Here is a 12,463-nt window from a genome sequence, read left to right on the forward strand (position 1 = left end):
CCTCCACTGGGCAGAGGTTCACTGCAGGAACAGTGCCGAGCAGCTGGCTTTTCCCAAACACCCTGCTTTTCCAGGAGGAATTCATTCCTGAGATGAAAGCATCACTCACTGGCTTTCAGTCTTTGCTGCTGACAAGTTTTTTTAGAAAGACACAAACTTGAGGCTGTTTGTCCTAAGCCAAATGAACGTCATTCATCACCTTTGGAGAACCACCATCACTGCAAGTTAATGCCTCCCAGAGCTTCCTGGTTGCAAATTCCTTTATAATACAAAGTTAAAACCAACCTCTGAAATGCAAATAACCCAGCAACCTCCCCAAGATGATTTATGCCATGCTATCGTTTTCATGAAAATAAATTAAAAGAAGAAAATGTAATTTAGGGTGAACTGCATTGTATACTAAAATAAAATAGTGACATTGTGTCTGCAAAATGGAGCGCAATGTGTCGCTGCCATTGCTGCTGGAGCTTTAACCTTCCCAAACGTGGAGAAAGGGATTCTGATTTATTTAGTTTGATTTTGTATACAACCCGTTTTATGGCTTCGGGCACGTCCTGAAGAGACACGTATTTTGATTTCTTTATGTCGGTGTCGTTTCAAGGGAAGGCAGAAAGTTTGATTCTCAGTCAATGTTTGAAACAGAAAAGGAGAAAGAAGAGCCCCCTGTAAGAGCAAACCAACCGCAACCCTTGCACGTGCCCTGAGCATGGGACGTGCCCCTGGCACAGCAGGCTTCCCACACCGGGGTTCGGGGTGTCTGGGGAAACCACGGCGCAGCCAGAGCTCGGGCTGCTCCCCGTGCCCGAGGAGCTGCACCTCCCTGCGCCTCACCCCACGGTCAGTGTTAACATTCGGAGGTTGGTTCTGCTCTGTTAAACTTTATCAAATGGAGGGGAAAGATCTATTTTGATGAACTGAGCAGATATGATAAAGCCAGATGGGGTAACAGTGCTCCACTCAGCAAAACTCCCGGGCAGCAGCAGCCTGGCCTCACAGCTCCTCACAGCTGCACTGCAGCCCGCTTTGGGCTGGGGCTAAATGGGGAAGAACTCCTGGAACTGTTTAGTGCCACTGTGCCGGGAGCGCCCGGCTCTAAATGACAGAGCCGGGGGATGTCAGAGCCAGCCCAGCCAAAGCTGAAGCTTCCCCGGAGGGATGTGTTCACTGCATAAATCTGAGCCCAGGGACACTGAGCCCCGCTAATTGCACAGAGCTTGTCCTGAGCTGTCGCCAGACACTCCCAGCTCCAGGATGCTGCTGCAGGCACGAGATTGAGGAGGGACAAAAAGGCTGCCAGAAGCTAAAGCCTGACAAACAGCTTGTGCACAGAACCTGGGTGGGTCCTGTGGTCTCCATCCACATAAATCACCACTAGCAGCTTATAAAATCCCAGGACTGATCTACAAGGCTTGCCAAGTTCCATTTTAAATCACAAATTTCATGCAAGTAAAGACACAGGCCTTAGTTTTATTTTTATTACTACTAATAGCTGTAAAAAAGAGCTGTGCTATTAAAAAGTAACAGCTGCTTACAAATGAACAGATCTTTTCTAAATCAGGGTAATTTCTCCTGGTAATGGTAAGACCCTGTCAGGTAATCGTAATCCTGACAGAAAAACGCTTCACCTTCACTGCTGGCCTCTAAGACAGTAAATCTGAGGCAATCTGTCTGGTTCTTAAAATATAATTCCTCTTTACTAGAACTGATCTTCTAAAACAGGCTGGGGAATGTGGCTCCTCATTCCTTCTTTTTCTCTACATTTTCACTTGTAAAGTCTCAAATCTGCTCAGGGTTGTTTTGTTCAGCCTCCAGTACAGATGTTTCTGCAGAAAGGGGAAACAGAAAAATATCACAAGCATCATCCAGGGACTGCAAAATCCCAAGCTCCAACCTGGATTCTGCCAGAGACAACGTGGCCTTGGGAAAAACCACCTCTCCTCCCTGCAGGACCTCCATCAGCTGCTCACTAATAAAATGGGATTGTAAAACTGCCCCATCTCAAAGGGCAAGTAAAACTGTGAAGGTGAACATTGCAATACAAGCGAGACACACTTTTATAACCCAGCAAATTCCCTTCCAGCCTCTCTTGTGGGAAGCAGCCCCATTTCTACATAAAAGCTATGGACCAGCTTTGCCATTTGCAGACTTCCTTCAGCAGGCAGCAGATTAAAGCTAGCAGAATAATCCATAGCAATTAATTTATTCAATGAATTTAGCCTCATTTTCTGTTCCCAAAATGTCTACAAGCTATTTACCATTTTTGTCGTGGTTTCCTCATTATTCACAATTATTGCACCGTAACTCTCAGTCTGTAAATTACTCTGGAACAATGGGCTGAGCGTGTTTTAGAAGCTCTTTGGGTTGGTTTCAATGTCATGCACAGGGCACGGTGGCTGCTGCTCTCTGCTCACCATTAAGGACAAGAAGAAAGGGAACAGATGGGGATCCAAAGAGCCGCGTTCACCAGCTGTGCCCAAAGCCAGCGCGGTCGCTCTCCTGAGACTCCCGGCTTCTGCAGGAGAGACCCTGGAGCCACTGGAGAGTCACCCCTCCACTGCTTCTGACACCGTGGTATTTCCAGCCCTTGGCACATCAAGAGTTCCTCTTTAAAACACACCTCTAGAAAAAAATTGCATTTTTTGAGAAACGGCGCATTTTTTTGTGCCTGAATATTTTTTTATGTTGGTTTAAGTCTATGTTTTCATAAGCATTTCCATCAGCATGGAGAGTTACTGTAACATTAACAAATTCCCTTTCGTTTCAACCAAAAAAGGAGGAATCCTTCAAGGTGTTATCAGAGGGAGCCCCAGGAAGAGGTATTTTAACAAAAACAGAGCAGGGTTACTGGTGGGTAGAGGGGCTGCTGGCAAAGTCAGGGCAAGCTCCCAGCAGACTGGTGCTTCACAGAGGTTCTGAGACATTTTAGCATTTTAATGTGTTATTGGCTTAGCAAATAAATAAATTACAAAGTGCCAAAAGAGCTTCTGGAAAATACATTAAGGCAATTTGCAAATAATTGCAGTGAGTTGGGCTATTATGACTTTGACTTTTGAAGTATAAAATCTCCCAGAGATAATGATGATAATCATATTGAAAATAGTTGCCACCCTTTAATCTTCTAAGACTAAACAGAGATCTTGGGGAATTTGGGACCCTGTCACTCTAATTGAACATCTGACAGGAGCGTAATGAGGGTGGATGGCAGCGGGGTCGCCTGGGTGGCCGTGCAGAATCCATCAGCTCCCGGCGCGGGGCGGCTGCTCCGTCTCCTGCACGGGCTCTCATTTAAACAGCTCCATCACAATCACAGGGCTGTCAGAGACACTATTTCCAGGACAGATTTGGATCTCAGCACCTCGACTGGGCACGGAAAGATTCGCTGTTCATTTTATGAACAGCTCAGGAAAAATGGCACCAAACCCCCGGAACCAAAGTCATTTGCTGACAATTCTGTTCAGGTGCAGGGAGCTTCATTTTTCTAAAGACAACAGAAATATATCCAAAATCAGCTGTGCAGAGCTGTTTCCAGCAGAAACCTCCTTCTGCCCCCCTCCATCAGTGTGGATACAAAAATGCTGCTAGCGAGGATTTTCTTGCTATTTTCTAAGCCTGTGAGAGACTTTTCTCTCTCACAGAAGAGGCAGCAGAGTATGGAAACAACCAAACACCTGCAGCCTTGAAAAGCCTTGTTTACGGTACAGTAGAAAAATATTTTATATTTTGACAATGGATGTTTTAGGATTTTAGCCAATCACCCCAAGGGGTGGCTGATCCTTTGTCCAATTAGGCTATGAGGAAAAAAGTCTATAAAAGAGTTTGTAAAATAATTAAATAAATGAATCTTGCTGCACAATTCCTGCCTGCTGGAGCTTCTCTCCTCCTCTTCCCTACGGCTGTGGGACACAGTGATATACCCTAGGGCCTAGGACTGTGGTAATAGGTCAGAACACAGATGCTTTTCTTGCCCAGCCCTTTCACTGGCCCAGGCTGGCAGCCAGGATGCTGCTCCTGCCCAGGACAGGGGGGTGCTGGGCACTGCCCACACCCCAGCACCCCCAGGAGCATCACTGCACCACTGAGGGCCTGGAGACTGAGAAGGGGCCATGGGAAAAGTCCAGCAAGGCAGGAGAGAGAGAGGGAAAAATACAAACTGCTTAAGAGAGAGCCCCACTGCAGGTTTAATGCCAGAGCCTTAGAATGCAACGGAAAAATCCCATTGGCTTCAGAAAAAAAATCAGCCAAAATCCATTACAACCTTTCAGCCTGGTCTCCATTTGCTTCAGTCCTTGTGCAGGTGCATCTAACCCAGAAGGGAGAGCTGGCCGCCTTTCTGAGAGGGGTGGAGGGTTTCCATGCAAGGACTTGGGGAATCAAAAATCTGAAGACCAAAAAAGGGTCTCCGCAGTTCTCAGACATCCCTGTCATCTCCAGGCCCCTGGAGTTTGGTTTTCCTGTATATCTAACCCTGATCAAGTGGTCTCACCAGCATTTGAATTTTCCTTTTCCTGAGTATCATCATGTTACTCAGCAATTCTGCCTGAGATGTCCTGGATGGATCTTCTAGTCCTTGGTGTCTGTGGCCTTGAAATGCTCAGAAAGAGTTTTTCTTCCCCTTAAGTCACCCTTCACCCAGGCAATCCATACTTAATTCTTTCCTATTTCTTCACAAATCGCATCCCAGCTTTAACTGTTTTAGCAGCTCTTGGAATCATCTCCACCTCCGCAGCCCTGGCAGGTGAGCAGGGCCCCAGTGGAGGCTGACATGGATGCTCATGGAGACACAGCTGCATTTGCTCTGCACCCAGCACCTAAACCCAGAATCAGGCTGTACTTCCATCCCATGCAGTCTCAGAACCAGAATTTAACCTACCGCTAAAATCTCCCTCAAAGTCTGTGTTTCCCACGTGATGCTCCCTCATCATAAGGATTTGATTTATATCCTTGGTAGTCCGGCTCCAGAAATGGCAGTGAGGCACTCTCCCCCTCTCCGCCCCTTCCAGGACCAACAGCTGATGGGAGAGCTTGGCTGTAGGGATGGGAAACGCCTCCCTGCAAGAGTTAGGTCAGGATGACAAATTTTAATTCACTTCTTCTAAATATCTCCAGGTTATTTTCCCCCCAAATGGCCTGACAAACTTCATCATCTTCAGTTCTCTGGCAGTAAAGCCATGGTACCAAATTTGTTGTGCCTTCCCTCCCACCCACCAGCTTACGATGGCAGGGGCCCAGCCAAGGTTTCCAACACGTTGGCGTGGAAAGCACTGCCAGCCTTCTGCTGTTCCAGGGAAGGAAAGCTGCGGGGTTTGATAGACAGCTAGATAGATGGATACAGCCAGAAATATGCTTAATTATGCAATGTCACATTGCTGAGTTATTGATACTGTTCTCCCTTTTTGGAATAACAAAGATGCATTTCAAAACCTGAGTTAAATTACAATACGGGACCAAATCTATTCATTTGGACTATTTAAATGGAGGGTTTTTTCTTCAGTAGATGTGGTCTTGACTGTGCAGCGCAGCTCAAGTGATGTTGTTAAAATCCTCCACCCACCACTGGTGCGTTGAAAATTAGCCAGCCCAGAGCTGCACACTATTATTACTTAATACATGTTATCTGTGATCAAACACCATTCCTGATACAAGTATTTAGGAATTCGCTTTTAAGCTGTATTTTATGGGGATTTTTTTACTAAACAAGTCACGCATTAAGCTGGGTCATCAGAATTGAAGGGAAAGCCACTGAACTTTGCATCTGGAGCTAAAATAGAACCCTTAAAAATTCCTCTCCAAGCTTATCGTACAAACCTATTTAAACCTTCACATGACTAATTATGGCGTTCATCTGCCAACATCTAAATGTCCCCCTACCTCTGCACTGGAGTGCCTGGCACAGACAGAGCCCAGACCTCACCCCAGCACCCAACAGCTGCGGGTCCAGCTCACGGCTGCTGAATATTCCCCGGACCCAGGGGTTCAACTCCACCGCCTGTGCTCGGCCTCAGGAGGAGATGGGGAGCCCTGGGGGTGAGGGCTGGGCTGGAGGGCAGGGGCTGGGCCCCCTGCCCTAGGACCTGCTCAGCCCAAGCACTGTGGGCTGAGCTCTGCCCGTCACACCAGGAACGAACAGCCCTCCCCTGCCACGAGCAGGAGAACGGGACCTGTGCCCTCGCCTCTCACTGGCATTGCATTCTCCTTCTCACCCCATGTCTTAAGAAACAACAGAGATGTTATTAAACAAAACTAACCTTGTGTACCTTCATGGATCTCATCAATTTTCATACCAAGTCTGCTGGGCTTCTCACCAGGAGGGGAAGGTGTCATGAAGCGACTGCTCTCACAAGCCTCTGCTGTTGTCTCCAGCACAGAACTTCAGTACTGGCAAAGCACAAGAGTACACACAGTGAGGAACATTGATTTTCCAAACATGAAATTTATCAAATGACACAAATCAGCTGAATGACATGAAAATATATCTGGAGACTTCATAATGTCACCTTCCATCCTGTTAGGGATTGACAGACACTGGCTGAAGAGACCTGCTTCAAGCTGCAGAACACCATTGCAGGGTAAGATTATTCTATCAGTTTAATAGCAGCTATTTTCCTGTCTCTTAGGGGTTTTCTTTCCTTCTAATTTTACAGCTGTTACACTAGTGACATGCTTTCCACTATTCTAGTTAAAATTGCATCCCATTCTCAAATCAAAGTGCATTTTGTTATTCACTGAGGGAGGAGATGGAAGAATTCCTGTTCCATCACATCCAACAGAAGGGTGGGAAGGAAACTAAGGCAGAGCAATCCCTCAGCACATGGCTGTCTTGGGCGAGGAGACAGTGAGCATGAACCTCATCTTCTGCTTCACTTTCAGCCCTTTCTGAGCCAAACTCCTGCCCTGGCTCCTTCAGGGGCTCCCTTTGTCTCGGTCCAATGCCAGGGAGGAGTTGGGGCAGTAGTCCCATCCCCTGGGTATGTCCTGAGTACTCACACTCCTGCTGAGACCAGCAGGCTCCTCAGCAGCTCCCAGGGCATCCGAGACAGCCAGGGCCTCCTCAGAGGAATGAGATCCGGTGTGAACCTGCTGCCCTTGGGCTGGTTTTGCATGAAGAGAGAGGAGCTGGGGCAGCACAGCCTCCGAACATCCATTCAGGGCTCACTCCTGCCTTAGCACAGCAGAACTGAAAGGCTTTTGAGAAAATACAAAATGATTCTTTACCCTGTAAGCACTGCATTGGTTTCTGAGGCAAAAGGCTGCCAATGGATGTTCCTGCTGCAGCCAAACCCCTTTGAGGAGCATCCAAGTAGCGGCGTTTTGGGAATGTTCTCGGGCAGTCCAGCATCTTCCTAAATTTTTTCCTCTCCTCCTTCTGTATTATATATTTATTGCTATTGTGCCGGTCAGCAGCAGCTTCTGATATTTCTTCTCAGACAAGACCACGCTTTGGCTTGAATAGACAATAGAATTATTAAAATTATTCCAGTTTAGACCAGAAAAATAAAATATCCGAAGTTTTCTCCCTCCACTTCAGTTTCATTGCACAGAAACTCCTCAATATTTTTAAAAGCTTGATCTGTTTTTCACCATTAGTATCAAACTTGATCTAGAGCAAATGAAGCCAAATGAAAGAAACTTACACTAATTTCTGATTTGCTTAACAGCGTGTTCAGCTCACCTCGAGTGCCATCAGCCTCATTTTCCTAATAGCACTTTTTCTGCAAATCGCTTTCAAATAATGAGGAGCCGAAATAAAAATTTTCCACAAAGAAAAATTGGTAGAAATAGATTGAATTGTTTGTAGCAGTACCCTTAATATCAAAGCAACTATTAGTCAATAAAATCTAAAATTTTTGAAAAGGGACTCTGAAACTGAACTCAAGAATCATTATAAAGCTCATTCTCTGTGCTCTAAACTAAGGGAAAAAATTGGTTTTTCTGTGTTTACATTGCATTTCCCCTCACTTAAGTTGCTTTGGGAGAAAACAAAACTTTATATTATATAATTCCAAACAGTAACCATTGAGATGATTAAATGAATTTTCCAAAAAGGTTCTGTAGTCTGGAACAGCTCAGGACTTCATTAGATAAGCTGTGCTTCCCACACAGCCCCCCAGATCCTGCCACCCACAGAGAAGTCCCCTTGGAAAGGCTTTGGATTGCATGGGAATGAATCCAAATATATGCTGAACATACTGGAAGGACAAGGGGCGATGCCTTCCCCCTTTCCTGGAAGTGTCCCAGGCCAGGCTGGACGGGGCTTGGAGCACCCTGGGACAGCAGAAGGGGTGGAACGAGATGGGCTTTGGGGTCCCTTCCAGCCCAAACCGTTCTGGGATTCTGTGACACCTGGGAAGGACAGGGGACAGACGTTGCTGTGGCCCTGGCCATCCATCCCCCATCCTCCTCCAGCCCCTGCCGTGTCCCAGCGGGATCTGCCCACAGGGAATGACTCCCCTCTCTCGCCGCACAGCCCCGGGGCAGCTCCCACCCCGCTGCACTCCCAGCGCCTCCTGCAGGGAATGCTCCTCCATCCGTGTCTCTGGTGGCCTTTGCTGCGCTCCTTACTTGGCTTGAGCTCGCTCCCCTAATTAATGTTCCACACTAGCTACGAGCACAGTGACAAGTGCTGCTTGAGACCTGACAAATAACCTGCTCCCAGGGACCCCCTCACCCCACCCACCCTGCCAAGCAGAAGAGATGCCTTCAGAGTGCTTCGAAGCAAATGAATACCCAGCATGGATCCAATTTGTATCTTCTACATTTAATACAACTTGATGGGAGGCTGAACTAGGATAACACCAAACTAAAAATAGCTGCTCCTGTTATCAGAATTGTTCACTAATGCTGACATGAGCCAACATCTGCTTTTATTAGGAACTCACAGAAGTAATTTATCTGAATGAAATTGCAATATAAAATTAGTACCATGCACCTGTGCCTATTGCTTTGGCTGATTTGAATCTGTACACAGCTTTCAAAGCACATCAGAAACACCAAATGCATCCTGGATGCTCCTGCTCTCACATGCTGAGTGTGTCACACACTGGCACGTGCACAGAGCTTCCCTCTTTTCCAGGCAGAGCTTCCTGCCTTACCCTGTTCCCAAAGGAGAGCCCCTGCAGGGAGAGCTGCTGGGGCGAGGGGGTCCCCCCACATGGTTCTACCGAGTGGGGTTGGAGAGATTTTACCCCAACTAATGGGTGGGAGCACTGGAAAAGGAACAAAAACATTTCGTTCCCTGGCACGTTTTGTAGATTGTGTTCTAGCTCCCAGGCCATCCCTGTCAGTGACACTGTGCCAAAAATGCAGTGTACCTCGTCCTGGCGCAGGGTCCTGCTCTCCGTCTGCGGTGGGGCACAGCGACACCGCTGCTGCTCTGGGCTCCACAGGCAGCCACTGCCCATGGAACAGATGTGCAGCTGCTGGGGAGAACAAACACAAACAGAGGTTGCAGGGCAGAACCTGTTTACTCAGTTGGAAATATCCCCAGCAGCGCCCTGGAGAAAGCAGCAGCAACTGGAAACTGCTTTGCTTCTCTGGGAACAACAGAAGGCAATGGGAGCAGTGCTGTGGGATTGAGGGGCCTTTCCCATTTTCTTTGCACAGGTTCTCTGTTCAAAGTGCCCCACAGCTGCCATTGGGGCATCCTGTGCCCAAGCACGGCTGCTGCCTGTCCCTGAGACAGCATCCCCCGGGCACCCCGCCGGCGCTCCGGAGAGGAGCGAGGGCCCCTCGGGGCTGGGGCTGTGCCGCTGTGCTGGGGTGTCAGCACTGCCCGCCCGGGGCTGCACCCCGAGAGGGGCCGAGCTGGGCTGGAGCCTGGGGGTGCTGACCCTCACTGCCCTCGGAGGGACCGGCCTCCAGCCAGGTGACCACGGGCTGCAGCTGTGCCGTGGCAGCACAGCCATGGCTGAGGGGCTTTCATTAAGCACTCAGGCAATACAATCTAACTTAAAGTGCATGTTCCTGCCTTCTAGGTGTGACCTGCCGCTCCGAGGCAAGACTGATGCCACAGTGTCAGAGCTGTTCTCAGGGGTCCCCAGAGCTGGTGGCCCTGGTGAGCACCACGCAGCTGACCACAGAGCTTAGGCTTAGCCTGGGTCTGAAGTTTTTTTCTGCAGCCTGAGCCCCTGCATAACTCAGTAAAGGCCCTGCTATCTGGGAGTACTTGAATATAAAATATATCTCCTTTAATCAAGAATTGAAGCATTGCTCACATTTTACACGTGCTGAAGTCCCAGGGGAGAAAGAACTTTATGCTCACCTTTAACTGAAACCTGACCTCAATCTGAGCAGCCTTCAGGGAATGGCTGGAACTGGGGCAGGTCTAAGAGGTCTCCCTAGGCAAGAGCTGTAAAAGTTTAGTCCCTCTGTCCCAAAGCACCCCATCCCTCATCTCAGCTCCTTCCCTGCACTCCTCAGGGCAGTCTGAAAGCTGCTGCCCATCCTCAGAGAGCGGCAGCAGAGCCCCCACACCCTCACTGCAGTGCCACACCTGCCCCACATCTGAGCACTCCAGAGATGCAGGTCCCAACCCTCTGAAGCCAAGGCTTGGCATCTCCAGCATATTTGCAACCTGCCCAGCGAGCACTGGGGGGAAAGGCTGCAGCTTCCTTCTAAAGGACGGAAAAAGAACCAGCATTTTATCTGCACTGCTTACTGGCACTGGGGCTTTCCTTGCCTCTGTCCCAAAGCAAGGCAGTAACTCAGGTGCCATTTAATTAAATTAATCCATCTGAAATATTCACCTTGCACCAGCTGGGTATAACAACCTACAGAGCCTGCTCCAAACACGGTAAGTTGCTGCTTCAAGTCTGAGCAGAGACTGAGAACACAGCGACTACAACAGGTACAGCAGGGACACGCAAAGGGATTTTAATTGCCTGCAACTCCGGGACTGTCAAACTGCAGGATGAGGAGGGAGAAGCCTTTATGGTTACCTCACAGTTAGAGATGAGTGGGGTGTTTGAGCTTGAAATGCTTTTACGCGATAAGGGGCTTAAAATAGTAATCAACTTTTCTCATTCAAATAGAAATGTGTTTTTCTCTCCCGTGGCTTCCTGCATGTGCTGAGCCGGTAACTAGGTCATGGAGGCAGGAGGAGCCGGGGGAGGAAAATAACTTCTGTATCCTGGGGATAATTCATGCAGCCAGTTCCTCTGCTGCGGGGCACAGCAGGGCTGGGACCAGGAGCAGGGAGGTTCCTCCGAGGCTGATGGGCACCAGGGATGGGGGTTCCCACCCCGAAATTCCCCCCGTGCCGCACCCCACACACAGGAGCTCTCCAGCTGTGCCCCGGGGGGCTGCGGCCTCTGGCACGGGGGGCCAGGGCTGTGCCGGCCAGAAGCAGCCGCTGCTGGGGCTCCGGCCGGGGCATCCCTCGCCGAGGCGTTGCTTTCCTAAGTGCTGGCCTATCTATTAAACGGCCTCTAGGTCATGAGGGAAATTGCACGGGCGCGCCCTCCAGGCTGGGAAGGTGCCGGCCATCAGGGGCAGGTTGGTGTCCCAGGGCAGCGCTGCAGGTCCAGCCCAGCAGCGTCTGCTCACCACCCACACGTGGCCAGCACCAGGATCCAGGCTCACCTCCCCACTGGTGAAGCTGCCAGGGACAAGGAACAGACCCCTCAGGATATTTCGCTTTCTGAAAATTAGATTTAAAACACATTACCCAGGAACAATACATGTATTTTAGTTCACAGGGATGGGATAATCATGATACACGTAAGAAATGCTTTACAAAATCCATGTTTGCATTCCTACACCTGTAGGTGTGCACATGCCTCAGAGCTGACCATGTGCAGATAGCCTGTGCATACAACTGCTCTCCTGGTCCCCTGCAGCCTCCTCCCACCACAGGATGCTCTCCTGGTCCCCTGCAGCCTCCTCCCACCACAGGATGCTCTCCTGGTCCCCTGCAGCATCCTCCCACCCCTGAGCTGGGCTCCACTTCCCACCCCGGAAACCAAGAGGCTGAGTCCTCCAAGCCAGGACAGACATTCCACCTCTAGCAAGCAACAAAATGAAGATGTCAGTTACGAAGGAGAAGCTGCCAGGTTTATTAGAGATGTGGCAAGCAAATTAGAAACATCCTCATGTGGAGAACCGTTTAACATATGCTTGGAGTTTTTTTCATCTATTCAAACCCAAGACCATCCCCACGCTACCTACCTGTGACAGGTGTATCACAGTGAATCCCCACGTTTCCAATTCATTTCTATCTTCCAAAGGAACCTTTTTGGCAAATAACACAGGGAAACGCTGCCAACGATTCCCTCCAGTGTGTGGTGACGACTGGGCTGCGGTTCTGGAAGTTCTACAGATGAGTCCTTCAGATCGAGTTAGTGTCTCCTCACTGCTCCCGACCGTGCCATATTGCAGCTAATTACTGATTGCCTTCTCTGGAATTTATTCATTAAGACAACAACAAAATGCATAATGCAATGTGGCAGATCCTCAGCAATTCACACCT

General features: G+C 49.0%; 1 long non-coding RNA gene across 5 annotated transcripts in view; it reads right to left on the reverse strand.

Annotated features, from left to right (window-relative positions):
• The window catches only part of LOC108445183, a 27,163-nt gene that overhangs the window by 6,675 nt on the left and 8,025 nt on the right, over window positions 1-12,463 (reverse strand). For 3 of the 5 annotated variants that reach the window (XR_001859948.1, XR_001859947.1, XR_001859949.1), the window contains exons 1-6: window positions 12,163-12,456; window positions 11,578-11,635; window positions 9,309-9,416; window positions 7,213-7,441; window positions 6,246-6,375; window positions 4,871-5,049 (exon numbers count right to left, since the gene is read on the reverse strand). This is a non-coding gene — a long non-coding RNA (uncharacterized LOC108445183). Of the gene's footprint in view, window positions 1-4,870; window positions 5,050-6,245; window positions 6,376-7,212; window positions 7,442-9,308; window positions 9,417-11,577; window positions 11,636-12,162; window positions 12,457-12,463 lie in introns of those variants that run through there. The other 2 variants (XR_001859946.1, XR_001859945.1) reach the window with 2 other exon arrangements.

The sequence above is a fragment of the Corvus brachyrhynchos genome, unplaced genomic scaffold (genome assembly GCF_000691975.1).
Source record: "Corvus brachyrhynchos isolate BGI_N302 unplaced genomic scaffold, ASM69197v1 scaffold21, whole genome shotgun sequence".
NCBI classification, from domain to species: domain Eukaryota; kingdom Metazoa; phylum Chordata; class Aves; order Passeriformes; family Corvidae; genus Corvus; species Corvus brachyrhynchos.